Raw genomic sequence first — 12500 nt, forward strand, 5'->3', positions numbered from 1 at the left:
GTGTGTGTGTGTGTGTGTGTGTGTGTGTGTGTGTGTGTGTGTGTTTAGATAGATAAATAGATAATGACTGACAGGTATGCTCGGAGAGAGAGAGAGAGAGAGAGAGAGAGAGAGAGAGAGAGACGGACGAAGAAGAAAGACGACAGAGAGAGAGGTAGACGAAAGACGAAGACAGAGAGAGAGAGAGAGAGAGAGAGAGAGAGAGAGAGATCTCTCTCTCTCTCTCTCTCTCTCTCTCTCTCTCTCTCTCAGCTCCCTTCCTTGTGGCCCTTCTTCCCTCTTCTCTCCCTCTTTCCTTTGTCCTCTCTTCCCTTCCCTACCTTGTGTCAATATTCCTATCCCACGCAGACATAACGAGAGAGGGGACCAAACGGATAAATATGGTGCATGGGGTGAGAGATGGAGAGAGAGAGTGAGAGTGAGAGAGAGAGCGAGAGCGTTGGCGTCTCACTTGTGTTAGACAGAGTGAACGCAAGGTGACAGGTAAGACAGTAAGAGAGAGAGAGAGAGAGCGTTGGCGTCTCACTTGTGTTAGACAGAGTGAAAGCAAGGTGACAGATAAGAGAGAGAGAGAGAGAGAGAGAGATTACAATTATTTTCTTCTGTCAATCTGTCTTTCTATCTATAGTTATTATCTCTCTCTCTCTCTCTCTCTCTCTCTCTCTCTCTCTAATGTCTCTTTTAAAGCTAAATGACTATAGCAGTGTTGAATGATTAAGATAAGTGGTGGTGGTGGTGGTGGTGGTGACCTTGATTGGCAATTGTGGTGGTGGTGATGGTGGTGATAGCACGCCGTAATGATGGTGTTAAGTGGTGGTGGTGGTGATTTACATGGTGGTGGTGATGATGACTTATTTAGTGTTTAAGTTGTCTAGTGGTGGTGATTTACATGGTGGTGGTGATGATGACTTATTTAGTGTTTAAGTTGTCTAGTAGTGATGATAGAGATGGTGATACACGGAAACAGGTGGTGGTGGTGGTGGTGGTGGTGGTGAAGGATGTTGTGTAGATGTAGCCATGGTGATGATGATGATATTGTTCTTGTTGTTGTTGTTGGTGGTGAAGGATGTTGTGTAGATGTAGCCATGGTGATGATGATGATATTGTTCTTGTTGTTGGAGGTGGTGGTGGTGGTGATGAAGGTTGTGTTGATGGTGGTGGTGGTGATGACAGTGGTGGTAATGGTGCTGGTGGTAACTTTAGTCCACCCAAAAGTGGTAGAGAGAGAGATGGAGTTTGTATATGGGTCAGATGTTTGTTTGTTACGTAAGGGAGTGTGTGTGTGTGTTTGTGTGTGTGTGTGTGTGTGTCCATGGGTACACACACACACACACACACACACACACACACACACGAGAGAGAGAGAGAGAGAGAGAGAGAGAGAGAGAGTCTTTCTTTGTATTCACAACATTGTAATAATATTTTTTTTCCTTTACTTTTTCTCTTTCAAAATGGCATTTAATTTATATCTCCTTTCCTCCTCCTCCTCCGCCTCTTCCTCCTTCACACTCCACTGCCATACTACCTCCTCCACCTCCTCCTCCTCCACATTACGACCATCAACTTTTTTTTTTTTTTTCCGTTTCTTTTTTTTTCTTATTGTCTCCGATTAGCAAAAAGTCATTTCTACTTTTTTTTTTCCTTTTTCCTTTTTCCTGCAAGTAGAACAATGTCGGCTTTCTTCGTTTCTCCGCTTTCCCAGACGGGGCTAATACTAACACTTCAAGACATTTCTACACGGCATGTTTTTCTTCTCTTTTCCTCTCGTAACTTCTTTTTTTCTTTTTCTTTTTTTAGACAAGCACTTTTTTGGACCTCTCTACTTGGCTTCGTTTTCTTTCTTTCTGTTTCTTCCTCCCTGTGGCTACAACAATGTCTGCTACCTTTGTATTTAGTATTTTTGAGACTAACACATTTCTCGGCCTATCTCACTTTCCCATCGCTTTCTTTCTATCCCCTTCCTCTTGGCTACTTTTATAACAATGTCTCCTTCCTTTGTATTTAGTATTTTTGAGACTTTAACACATTTCTCGACCTATTTACTTCCCCATCGCTTTCTTGCTATCCCCTTCCTCTTGGCTACTTTTATAACAATGTCTCCTTCCTTTGTATTTAGTATTTTTGAGACTAACACATTTCTCGGCCTATCTAACTTTCCCATCGCTTTCTTTCTATCCCCTTCCTCTTGGCGACTTTTATAACAGTCTCCTACCTTTGTATTTAGTATTTTTGAGACTAACACATTTCTCGACCTATTTACTTCCCCATCGCTTTCTTTCTATCCCCTTCCTCTTGGCTACTTTTATGACAATGTCTCCTTCCTTTGTCTCCTCTTTCCTCCGACTTCAACTCCATTAAGAATTGACTATAACTTCAGGGGCAATTATTCTTGACATCGTGTTCCTTCTTTTTCTTTTTTCCTCTCGACTAGAACTTGTCTGCTTCCGTTGTGTTTATTATTTTTTAAGACTTTTCAGCACATTTCTGGACAATTTTGCTTTCATTTCCTCTTGCCCATGATTATAACAATGTTTGGTTTCTTTGTTTTTATCGTCTTGCTAATTATACTCATTTCTATATATCTCTTCTTTGTATAATTTCCTTTTTTGTTTTTTTCTACCTCTATTTTGCATCATTTTCTTTCTTTGTTTTTTTCCATCTACTTTGTATCATTTTCTTACTTGTTTTTTCCATCTCTACTTTGCAGCATTTTCTTTCTTTGTTTTTTCCATCTCTACTTTGCAGCATTTTCTTTCTTTGTTTTTTCCATCTCTACTTTGCAGCATTTTCTTTGTTGCTTTTTCCATCTACTTTGCTTAGTTTTCTTTTTTTTTTCATCTTTACTTTGCATCATTTTCTTTCTTGTTTTTTTCCTCTCCTACGATTAGAAAAATGTCTGCTTTCTATTAATATTTATGGCCTTTTTTTTTGGGAATGAAGCACCATCCAGAAGGGAGGAACAAAATATATATAGGCTTTTCTACATCATTTTCTTTCTTGTATTTCACTTTTTCCTCTTGCCTACGACTTGAACAATTCGTGCATTCTCCGTTTCTCCTTTGCCTGCCGCTTAACCTCCATGCACAAGGGGGCACTAACATATTTTTGAACGTTTCTGCTTGAGATCTTCATTTCCTTTTATTTCCCCTTTCTTGTGACATCCAAAGAACAGGGACAGCCCATTTTAGGTCATATTTGTCAGTTTGTTATTTCCGTGTTTTTTCTCCTTCCTTTTTCTGGACACTTCTTAGCATCTTAGTTTCTTTTTTTATTTACTCTTCCTTGCGATTTTTAAGAGATGAGAACAACAGATATTTGGACTTTTGTAGTTGTCATCGTTTTCTTTCTTTGTATTCCTCTTTCCTACGACTTAAACTCCATCCAGAGAAGAGTAACGATAAATTTCTGGGCATTTTTATATTTCTCAACCCCTCAATGTGTCCTTCCTTTGTGTTTCTTCTTACCTACGACTTAAACTCCATCCAGGGAAGAGTAACGATAAATTTCTGGGCATTTTTTTTTTTCAACTCCTCGACGTTTCCTTCCTTTGTTTCTTCTTCCCTACAATACATCTCTAGACATTTTTATATTGTTCACCTCCTTAGCGTGTCCTTCCTTTGTGTTTCTTCCTACCTACGACTTAAACTCATTCTAGAGAGGACTTTCAAGATAACTGTGGTGCTAAGATTTTGACTATAACTAACGGCCTTCCTTTTCCTTATACCCCCGCTTTGACATCACTGAGAACTCCGAAAGCAGAATTTGTAATATTATAAGCGTAAAAGAAAAGTTAGATGTTACCAAATTATAAAGCGAATACACACAACGGCAGCTTCTACAATATTTTCCACCTGCGTCAAATTCCACACACTTCGAATTTGCTGTTTTTTTCTCCTTTCATCTCTCTTACTTCTGGATGACTGATATTGTTGGAAGTGATCTCAAGGGAATGGTCTGGGAAGGGAGAGCTTGTGATGTGGACGTGTGTGTGTGTGTGTGTGTGTGTGTGTGTGTGTGTGTGTGTGTAGGTAGGGTAGGGCAGGGCAGGGCAGGGCAGGGCATGTGTAGTGTGTGTATATATACATAGGGGTTGCCTACCTCTGTATGCCCTGCCACCTCTCTCTCTCTCTCTCTCTCTCTCTCTCTCTCTCTCTCTCTCTCTCTCTCTCTCTCTCTCTCTCTCTCTCTCTCTCTCTCTCTCTCTCTCTTTCTGTGGGTGTGAACTAAAAGAGGAACTGAAAAAAAAAATATTGTACCTTTCTCTCTCTCTCTCTCTCTCTCTCTCTCTCTCTCTCTCTCTCTCTCTCTCTCTCTCTCTCTCTCTCTCTCTCTCTCTCTCTCTCTCTCTCTCTCTCTCCCCCCATAAAGGCCGTTTTTGGTCCTGTTGACTGGCCTGTACCCTTCTCTCTCTCTCTCTCTCTCTCTCTCTCTCTCTCTCTCTCTCTCTCTCTCTCTCTCTCTCTCTCTCTCTCTCTCTCTCTCTCTCTCTCTCTCATAGGAACGGCACAGTCATATTATTTTTTTCTTGTGTGTGTGTGTGTGTGTGTGTGTGTGTGTGTGTGTGTGTGTGTGTGTTTTAAGAAGATTATCCCCTCTCCCTTTCTCTTCTCTCTACCTCTTCCTCTCCCTCCCTTTCTCCCCCTCCCTCCCTCTTCCTCTCCCTCCCTCCCTCCTTCTCTCCCTTGTCTCTCATTTCCTCCAATTTATGCCTAAGGTAAATTCTCTTCCTCCTTTCCTCCGTTGCTGTCGATGCCCTTCTCTCTCCCTCCCTCTCCCTCTTCCTCTCTTCCTCTCCCTCCCTCTCTTCCTCTCCATTCCTTCATTCGCTTTCCTCCCTCTTTCTCCTTCTCTTTCTCTCCCTCCTTTCCTTCTCCCTCTCCTTCCCTCTCTTCCTCTCCCTTCCCTCCATTCCTTCATTCGCCTTCCTCCCTCTTCTCTTTCTCTCCCTCCTTTCCTTCTCTCACTCTTCTCTCCTATCTTCTCCCTCTTCCTCCCTCTCTCTCCCTTTTCTCCCTCCCTCTCTACCTCCCTTCCTCCATTCCTTCATTCGCCCTCCTCCCTCTTCCTTCTCCCCCTTTCTCTCCCTCCTTTCCTTCTCTCACTCTTCTCTCCTTCCTTCTCCATCTTCCTCTTCCTCTCCCTCCCTCTCTTTCTCTCCCTTCCTCCATTCCTTCATTCGCCCTCCTCCCTCTTCCTTCTCCCCTTTCTCTCCCTCCTTTCCTTCTCACACTCTTCTCCCTTCTCCCTCTCTTTCTCTCCCATTTCTCCCTCCCTCACTACCTGTCTTCCCTCCACTCTTCCTCCTCCCTTTTTGCCCCATTTCTCTTCTTCCTCCTTCTTCCCTTCCTTCCTCTTCGCTTTTCTCATTTTATTCCTCTCCCTCTCTTCTTTCCTTCCTTCTTTTCCCTCCACTTCTTTCCTACCTCCCTCCGTTTCTCTCTTCGCTCCTCTCCGTTCTTTCCTCCCCCTCGCTCTCCCCCTCCCTCCCTCTCAACATTGAAGGAGAGAGAGAGAGAGAGAGAGAGAGAGAGGTGCATGTGTCCGTCTCTGCGGGAAGTGGCGGTGTTAAGGTAATGCTCTCTCTCTCTCTCTCTCTCTCTCTCTCTCTCTCTCTCTCTCTCTCCCCGCTCGCCTTCTGTTTTCCTCCCCGAAGCTCCTCACGTGTCCTCGCACCCCCCTCCCCCCCCTTCTATCCTCCTCCTCCTCCATGTCAACCTCCCCAGGCCCGTACACTGCCCTCTCCTCCTCCTCTTCCTCCTCCTCCTCCTCTCTGAAGCGTTACGTAAGGTTAGGGTGGGGGGGTAGGCTGTCACCGCCCCCCCCTCCCCCCTGTGTGGGTCAGTGTGCGTCCCTCGGCTGGTGTGTGTGTGTGTGTGTGTGAGACAGGCTGGTCAGGTTAGTGAGTTGGTGAGCTGCCTCCTCCTCCTCCTCCTCCTCCTCCTCTTCCTCCTCCTACGTGGTTCTTCCTTCCTCCTCCTGGTTCCTCCTTTTATTCCTTCTCCTTTATTATGGTCCTTCCTCTCTTCTCCTATTGGTTCCTTTTCCTCTTCCTCTTCCTCCTCCTCCACTTCTCTTCCTCCTCCTCCTCTTTCTAGGCCTTCCTTTTGTCGTTTCTCCTCCTCATTTTATTTTCCTTTTTTTCTATTGGGCTGTCCTCTCTTCCTTCCTCCTCCTTCTCCACTCCTCTTCCTCCTCCTCCTCTTTCTAGGCCTTCCTTTCGTCGACTCTCCTCCTCCTTTTATTTTCCTTCTTTCTATTTGGCTTTCCTCTCTTCCTTCCTCCTCCTTCTCCACTCCTCCTCCTCCTCCTCCTCCTCCTCTTTCTAGGCCCTCCTTTCGTCGACTCTCCTCCTCCTTTTATTTTCCTTCTTTCTATTGGGCTTTCTTCTCTTCCTTCCTCCTCCTCCACTTCTCTTCCTCCTCCTCCTCCATTCCTCCTCCTCCTCCTCCTCCTCTTTCTAGGCCTTCCTTTCGTCGACTCTCCTCCTTTTATTTTCCTTCTTTCTATTGGGCTTTCGTCTCTTCCTTCCTCCTCCTCCTCCTCCTCCTCCTTCTAATCCTTCATTCCTCCTCCTCTCTGATTCTTCACTCCTCTTCCTCCTTCTAATCCTTCCTTCCTCCTCCTCTTGGTTTTTCTTTGCTCCTGATTCCTCCTCCTCCTTGTTCTTCCTCCTTTTCGTTCCTCCTTCGTTCCTCCTCCTCCTCCTCCTCCTCCTGATTCTTCTTTGCTCCTTCTGATTCCTCCTCCTCCTCCTCCATCTTCCTCCTTGTGGTTCCTCCTCAGTGGTCCTTCCTACCTCACCCTCCTCCTCCTTGCTCCCTTCCTCCTAACTCTTCTTCCTCCTCCTCCTCCTCCCTAGTCTGGTCTCCCTCTCTTGGATATTCGTCCCCTTCTTCGCCCCCTCCTCCTCCTCCTCCTCCTCAGCCTAACCCAGCCTGTAGCTCCTCCCCTCGTCCCCAATCCCCTCAACACCGCATTCCCTATCCAGTCACATCCACCTCCACCACCACCACCACCACCACCGTCATCACCAGACAGGCCTTGGATCGCGGTGACTGGTTGGTGGTGGTGATGATGATGGGTGAAATGGAGGAGAATGGAGGTGCAGGAGGAGGAGGAGGAGGAGGAGGAAGTTAAGATGGTGAATGTAGTGATGAAGGAGGAGGAGGAGGAGGAATAAGGAGGATGGTGTTGGTGGAGGTAGTGAAGGAGAAGGTGGAGGAGAGGGGGAAAGGAAGAGGAATTGAGGAAGGAGGAGGAGGAGGAAAAATGGAGAGAAATTAGATGCTGGTATTTAACATCTATTTAGCGTAGGAGGAAGAAGAAGAAGAAGAAACTGTAGAGAGGAGGAGGAGGAGGAGGAGGAAGAAGAAGAAGAAGAAGGACTATAAGGGAGGAGAAGTAGAAGTAGCAAGTAAAAGATGCTAACTCTAAAACACATATATCTGAAGAAGGAGGAGGAGGAGGAGGTAGGTGGAGGTAGCTATAGAACTCAAAACTGAAGGAGGTGGAGGAGGAGGAGGAGGTGGTAGTAGTGGAGGAGGAAGAGAAGTATAAGTAGCTACAGAATATACAATTGAAGGAGGAGGAGGAGGAGGAGGACATGTAGGAAGGAAAAGGAGGTAGCTTCAACAAAATACAAATAAAGGAGGTGAAGGAGGAGGAGGAGGAGGAGGAGGAGGAGGACAAGTAGGAGAAATAGCAACAAAATATACAATTGAAGAAGGAGGAGGAGGAGGAGGAGGAGGAGGAGGTAGCTATGAAACTCACAACTAGAGGAGGAGGAGGAGGAGGAAGAGGAGGAGGAGGACGTGGAGGTGGTGGAGGTCGTAGTGGTGGCGGTGGAGTTGACGCGGTGATGCAGTAAGTGAGGAGGCCTTGAGAGGGAGGGAGGGAGGGAGAGAGGCGTAAGCTGGGAGGGGGGGCGGGGGAGGGGGGGTCTGTTACGCAATAGTCCGTTGTTTAGCGGGCGTCCGATCTGACTGCCTGCCGCGCCGCACCCACCGACCCCCCCCCCTGCCCCCCCTCCACCCCCGTGCCTGCCTGCCTGACTGGTCCCTTGCCTTCTTGCCTCGCCCCGGTGCCTGACCTCCCTCTTTACCTTGCCTCGTGCCTGCGTCTGTCTGTCTGTCTGTCTGTCTTTTCTTGTTCGTCGATCTTGTGTCTGTCTGTCTGTTTTGCACTGTGTATCTTCTGCGTGATTCGTGTACCATAATTATTGTCTGTCTGTCTGTCTGTTTGTCTTCTCCAGTTCATCTACCTCTAAACTCTGTCTTGTCTGTCTGTTTTGCACTGTCTGCCTTCCTACTGTGTAATCCGTGTACCTTAATTGTCCGTCTGTCTGTCTGTCTGTCTGTCTGACTTGGTCTTCTCCAGTTCATCTACCTCTAAACTCTGTCTTGTCTGTCTGTTTTGCACTGTCTGCCTTCCTACTGCGTGATCCGTGTACCTTAATTGTCTGTCTGTCTGTCTATCTGTCTGTGTCTTCCGCTTGCATGCTTACAAATGATTTTCTCTTTCTCTGTATTTGTCTTATCTATTTTTGTCTGTCTGTCAGTCTGTATCTTACGCTTACATGCTTACAAATGATCTCTTTCTCGGTATTTGTCTGTCTATCTTTCTGTCTGTATCTGTCCGTCTTCGTGGTTTCCCTCTCTACCTTCTGTAACTGTATCACTGTCACCTTGCACTCTGTCTTCATTTGTTTCTCTCTTCCTTTACCTGTCTATCTGTCAATCTATTTATCTACTTACCTGATCTTCCTTTCCCTTTCCTTCCTATCTCACCTGCTCCTTCCTTCCTGTGCCTGGTGCCTAGAAGGGTCTGCTGGCACTGTCTTGGCCTAAGGTGGCACTGGTCAGGGGAGTGGAGGGGTTAATGGTAGGATGAAAGGAGGAGGGAAAGGGAGAAAGGGGTAGGGAAGGAGGGAGGGAGGAGGGAAAGGGAGAAAGGGGTTGGGAAGGAGGGAGGAGGGAAAGGGAGAAAGGGGTAGGGAAGGAGGGAGGGAGGAGGGAAAGGGAGAAAGGGGTAGGGAAGGAGGGAGTAAGAAGTTTAAGTGGGAGAGAGATAAGGGAGGAGGAGGTTCTCGAGGTAGGCAAGCAACAAGAAGAGAGAGAGAGAGAGAGAGAGAGAGAGAGAGAGAGAGAGAGAGAGAGAGGACTTGAGGTAGGTAGACAGACAGGGAGGGAGAGAGAGAGAGGGAATGGGGTTGAGGTAGGCAGGATGGAGGGAAGAGAGATAAAATGAGGTAGATGGAAGAAATTGAGGGAGATAGGCAAGCAGACAGACGGGGAGGGAGGGAAAGGGAGAGAAAGGGAGGTAAAGGATTGAGGCAGACAGGAAGGAAGGAAGGGAGGAGGGAGGAGAGGGAGAAATCGAGCCAGGGAGGAAGGAAGAAGCGAGGGAGAAATTGAGGGAGGCAGGAAGGAAGAAGGGAGGGAGGAGAGGGAGAAACTTAGGAAGACAGGAAGGAGGAACGGGAGAAATTGAGGCATGTAGGAGTCAGGGAGAGAGAGAGCGAGCGAGAGAGAGGGAGAGGGAGAGGGAGAGGAAGAGGTAGGCAACAGGAAGGAGAGGGAGAAATGGAGGTAGATAGGAGTGAGGTAAAGGAGGGATGGAGAGAAGGAGGAAAGAAGTAGGCTGGCAGGTGTAAGGGAGGCGGAAGTGTGGTAGGCTGCAGGGAGGGAGAGAAAGAGAGAGAGAGGGGAAGGGAGGAGAGGGGGGGGGAGGGGTAGACAGGCACCGAGGCAGGCCGAGGAGCAACAAAGAGGCAGGCCGCCATGACACTGCTTGGGCCGAGACGCCGCCGCCGCCGCCGTCGCCGCCGCCGCCGCTGCCTGCGTCACCAGAAATAACTTCAAGATCATCTGTATCAGGCGGCGGCGGCGGGGGCGGGGGTGGCGGCGGGAAGAGAGGAGGAGGAGGAAGAAGAGGAAGAGGAGGAGAGCAAGGGTACGGACGGCGGCCTGAGGAGAAAAAGAGGGAGAGAGAGGCTGGGAGAGGAGGGAGAGTACAGACGGAGAGAGGGAGAGGAAGAGCAGGGAGAGCAGAAGGGAGAGTTTAAGAGAGGAGAAAGGAGCCGGGGAGATGAGAGGAGGAAAAGAGGGGAAGGGAGGAAAGAGGGGAGAGAAGAGAGGTTGGGAGAGAAAAAAAAGAGAGGAGAAAGGAGCCAGGGAAATGAGAGGAGAAAAAGAGGAGAGAGGAAAGACTGGGAGAGAAAAGAGGTTTGGGAGAGAAAAAAAGAAAGGAGAAACAGGGAGAGAGGAGAAAGAAGGTACACAAGAATATAAGGAAAATACGAGACCTAAGAGACTGCACAGAGGGGAGAAGAGGAAAAGAGGAGAGGAAAAGGAGGAGAAAAAGAGAGAAAAGAGCCATAGAAAAGGAGGAGAATCAAGATAGAAAGATAAAGGAAAGTCAAGGAATAATAAGAAGGAGAGGAAAGGGAGGGAGCAAGATAGAGAACCAGGGAGAGTATAGAAGCAAAGGAGGAAGAGTAGAGAAGGGCCAAAGGGAGAATAAGGGAGAAAAAAGGGCGCCACAAGCAGGGAGCCGCCGCCGCCAGCCCCGCCAGACACCCAGACGCGGCCCTGTTGGCTTCCTGCTGCTACTGTTTGCTACCCCCTGCTGCTCCCCCCCCATGCCCCCTCCCTGCTCCCTCTCCCTGCTGCACCCCCCACCCTTGCTACCCCTCTCCCTGCTGCACCCCCTTCGTTCTACACCCTTTCCCTGCTAACCACCTCCCTGCACCTCCCTTCTGCTACCCCTCTCCCTGCTGCACCCCCTTCCTCTTACACCCTTTCCCTGCTTACCATCTCCCTGCACCCCCTCCCTTCTGCTGCACCCTCCACCCCTGCTACCCCTCCCCCTGCTGCACCCCCTTCCTTCTACACCCATTCCCTGCTAACCACCTCCCTGCACCCTCTCCCTTCTTCCCCTTTCCCTGCTTTTCCTTCCCTGCTGCCCCTTTCCCTGCTTTTCCTTCCCTGCTGCACCCTCCCTTTCCACATGTTCCGCCCTCCTTTCACCCCCTGCTGTCCCCTGCCACTGCGTTCTGCTTCCCTTTCCCTCCACTTGCTTTTGCCTTTCCCCCTTTCTCTCTCCCTGCTTCTGCTTCCTGTTGGCTCCTCCCTCCTCCTCCTCAGATCTCCTTCCCTATAAGTTTATCGTTTTCCCATCAACTAACTACCGAAGGATGTTTGTTGCAGTGAGGCATGACTTGATTCCACTTATCCCCTCCCCTCTCTCTCTCCTCCCCTCCCATCCATCCCTCTGTCTACCTTATTTTGTGTCCTCTTGCTTCCTACTTCCTCCCCCCATATCTCCTGCTTCTTCAGTTTATCGTTTTCCCATTAACTAACCACCGCAGAAGGATGTTTGTTGCAGTGACGCATGACTTGATTTAACTTACCCCCTCTCTCTCCTACCCATCTATCCATCCCTCTGTCTACCTTCTTTTGTGTTCTCTTGCTTCCTACTTTTCCCCTCATATCTCCTGCCTCTTCAGTTTGTCATCTTCGCATAACTAACCGCCGAAGAAGGATGTTTGTTGCAGTGATGAATTACTTGATTTTGACTTCCTTCTCTCTTACTCCCCATATATCCCTCGGTCTACTTTCTTCTATATCCTCTTGCCTCCTCCTTTCTCCCTCATATCTCCCGTCCATTGAGTTCATCGTGTTCGCATTGACTAACTGCCGAAGAAGGATGTTTGTTGCAGTGATGAATTACTTGATTTTGACTTCCTTCTCTCTTACTCCCCATATATCCCTCGGTCTACTTTCTTCTATATCCTCTTGCCTCCTCCTTTCTCCCTCATATCTCCCGTCCGTTGAGTTCATCGTGTTCGCATTGACTAACTGCCGAAGAAGGATGTTTGTTGCAGTGATGAATAGCTTGATACGGACTTCCCATTCTCTTTGCTCCCCCCACCGCACCACCTGTACTCCTCTGTTTACCTTTGCCTCCTTGCCTTCTACGCTACTCCACCCCCCCTAATCTTCCTCCTGTTCAGTTAATCGTTTCACATTAACTATCTCTTCAGCAGGATGTTTGTTCCAGTGACGAATGACTCCAGATAAAAAAACAAAACAATGAGTGGACTGTTTGTGGAGGGAATGGATAGGTACTAAGCGGTGGTGCAGAGGGTGGTGGTGGGTGGTACAAGGCGTTTGGTGTTGGGTGGTGAGTGGGTACATAGGTGGGCGGAGGGTGGGTGGGTAGGTGGGCAAGTTTTGGGTGGGTGAGGTCAGGGAGAAGGGAGGCACGCGGGCACAACTCGTCTTGCCCAGGGAACGACCTCCTCCTCCTCCTCCTCCTCCTCCTCCTCCTCCACTCCCTCGAGGCCGCGGTGAAGTGAGGAAGAATTCCCTTAAGAGGAGGAGACAGTGGTGTTGCTAAGATGGTGGTGAGGGGTGGTGATGATGATGGGGGGGGGGGTAAGATTGAGTGGAAATGCAGAGGTGTTCTTGTTAAGGGTGGTGAGGTTGGTGGTGTTGTTG

Source organism: Eriocheir sinensis, chromosome 22 (assembly GCF_024679095.1).
Source record: "Eriocheir sinensis breed Jianghai 21 chromosome 22, ASM2467909v1, whole genome shotgun sequence".
Taxonomy (NCBI): domain Eukaryota; kingdom Metazoa; phylum Arthropoda; class Malacostraca; order Decapoda; family Varunidae; genus Eriocheir; species Eriocheir sinensis.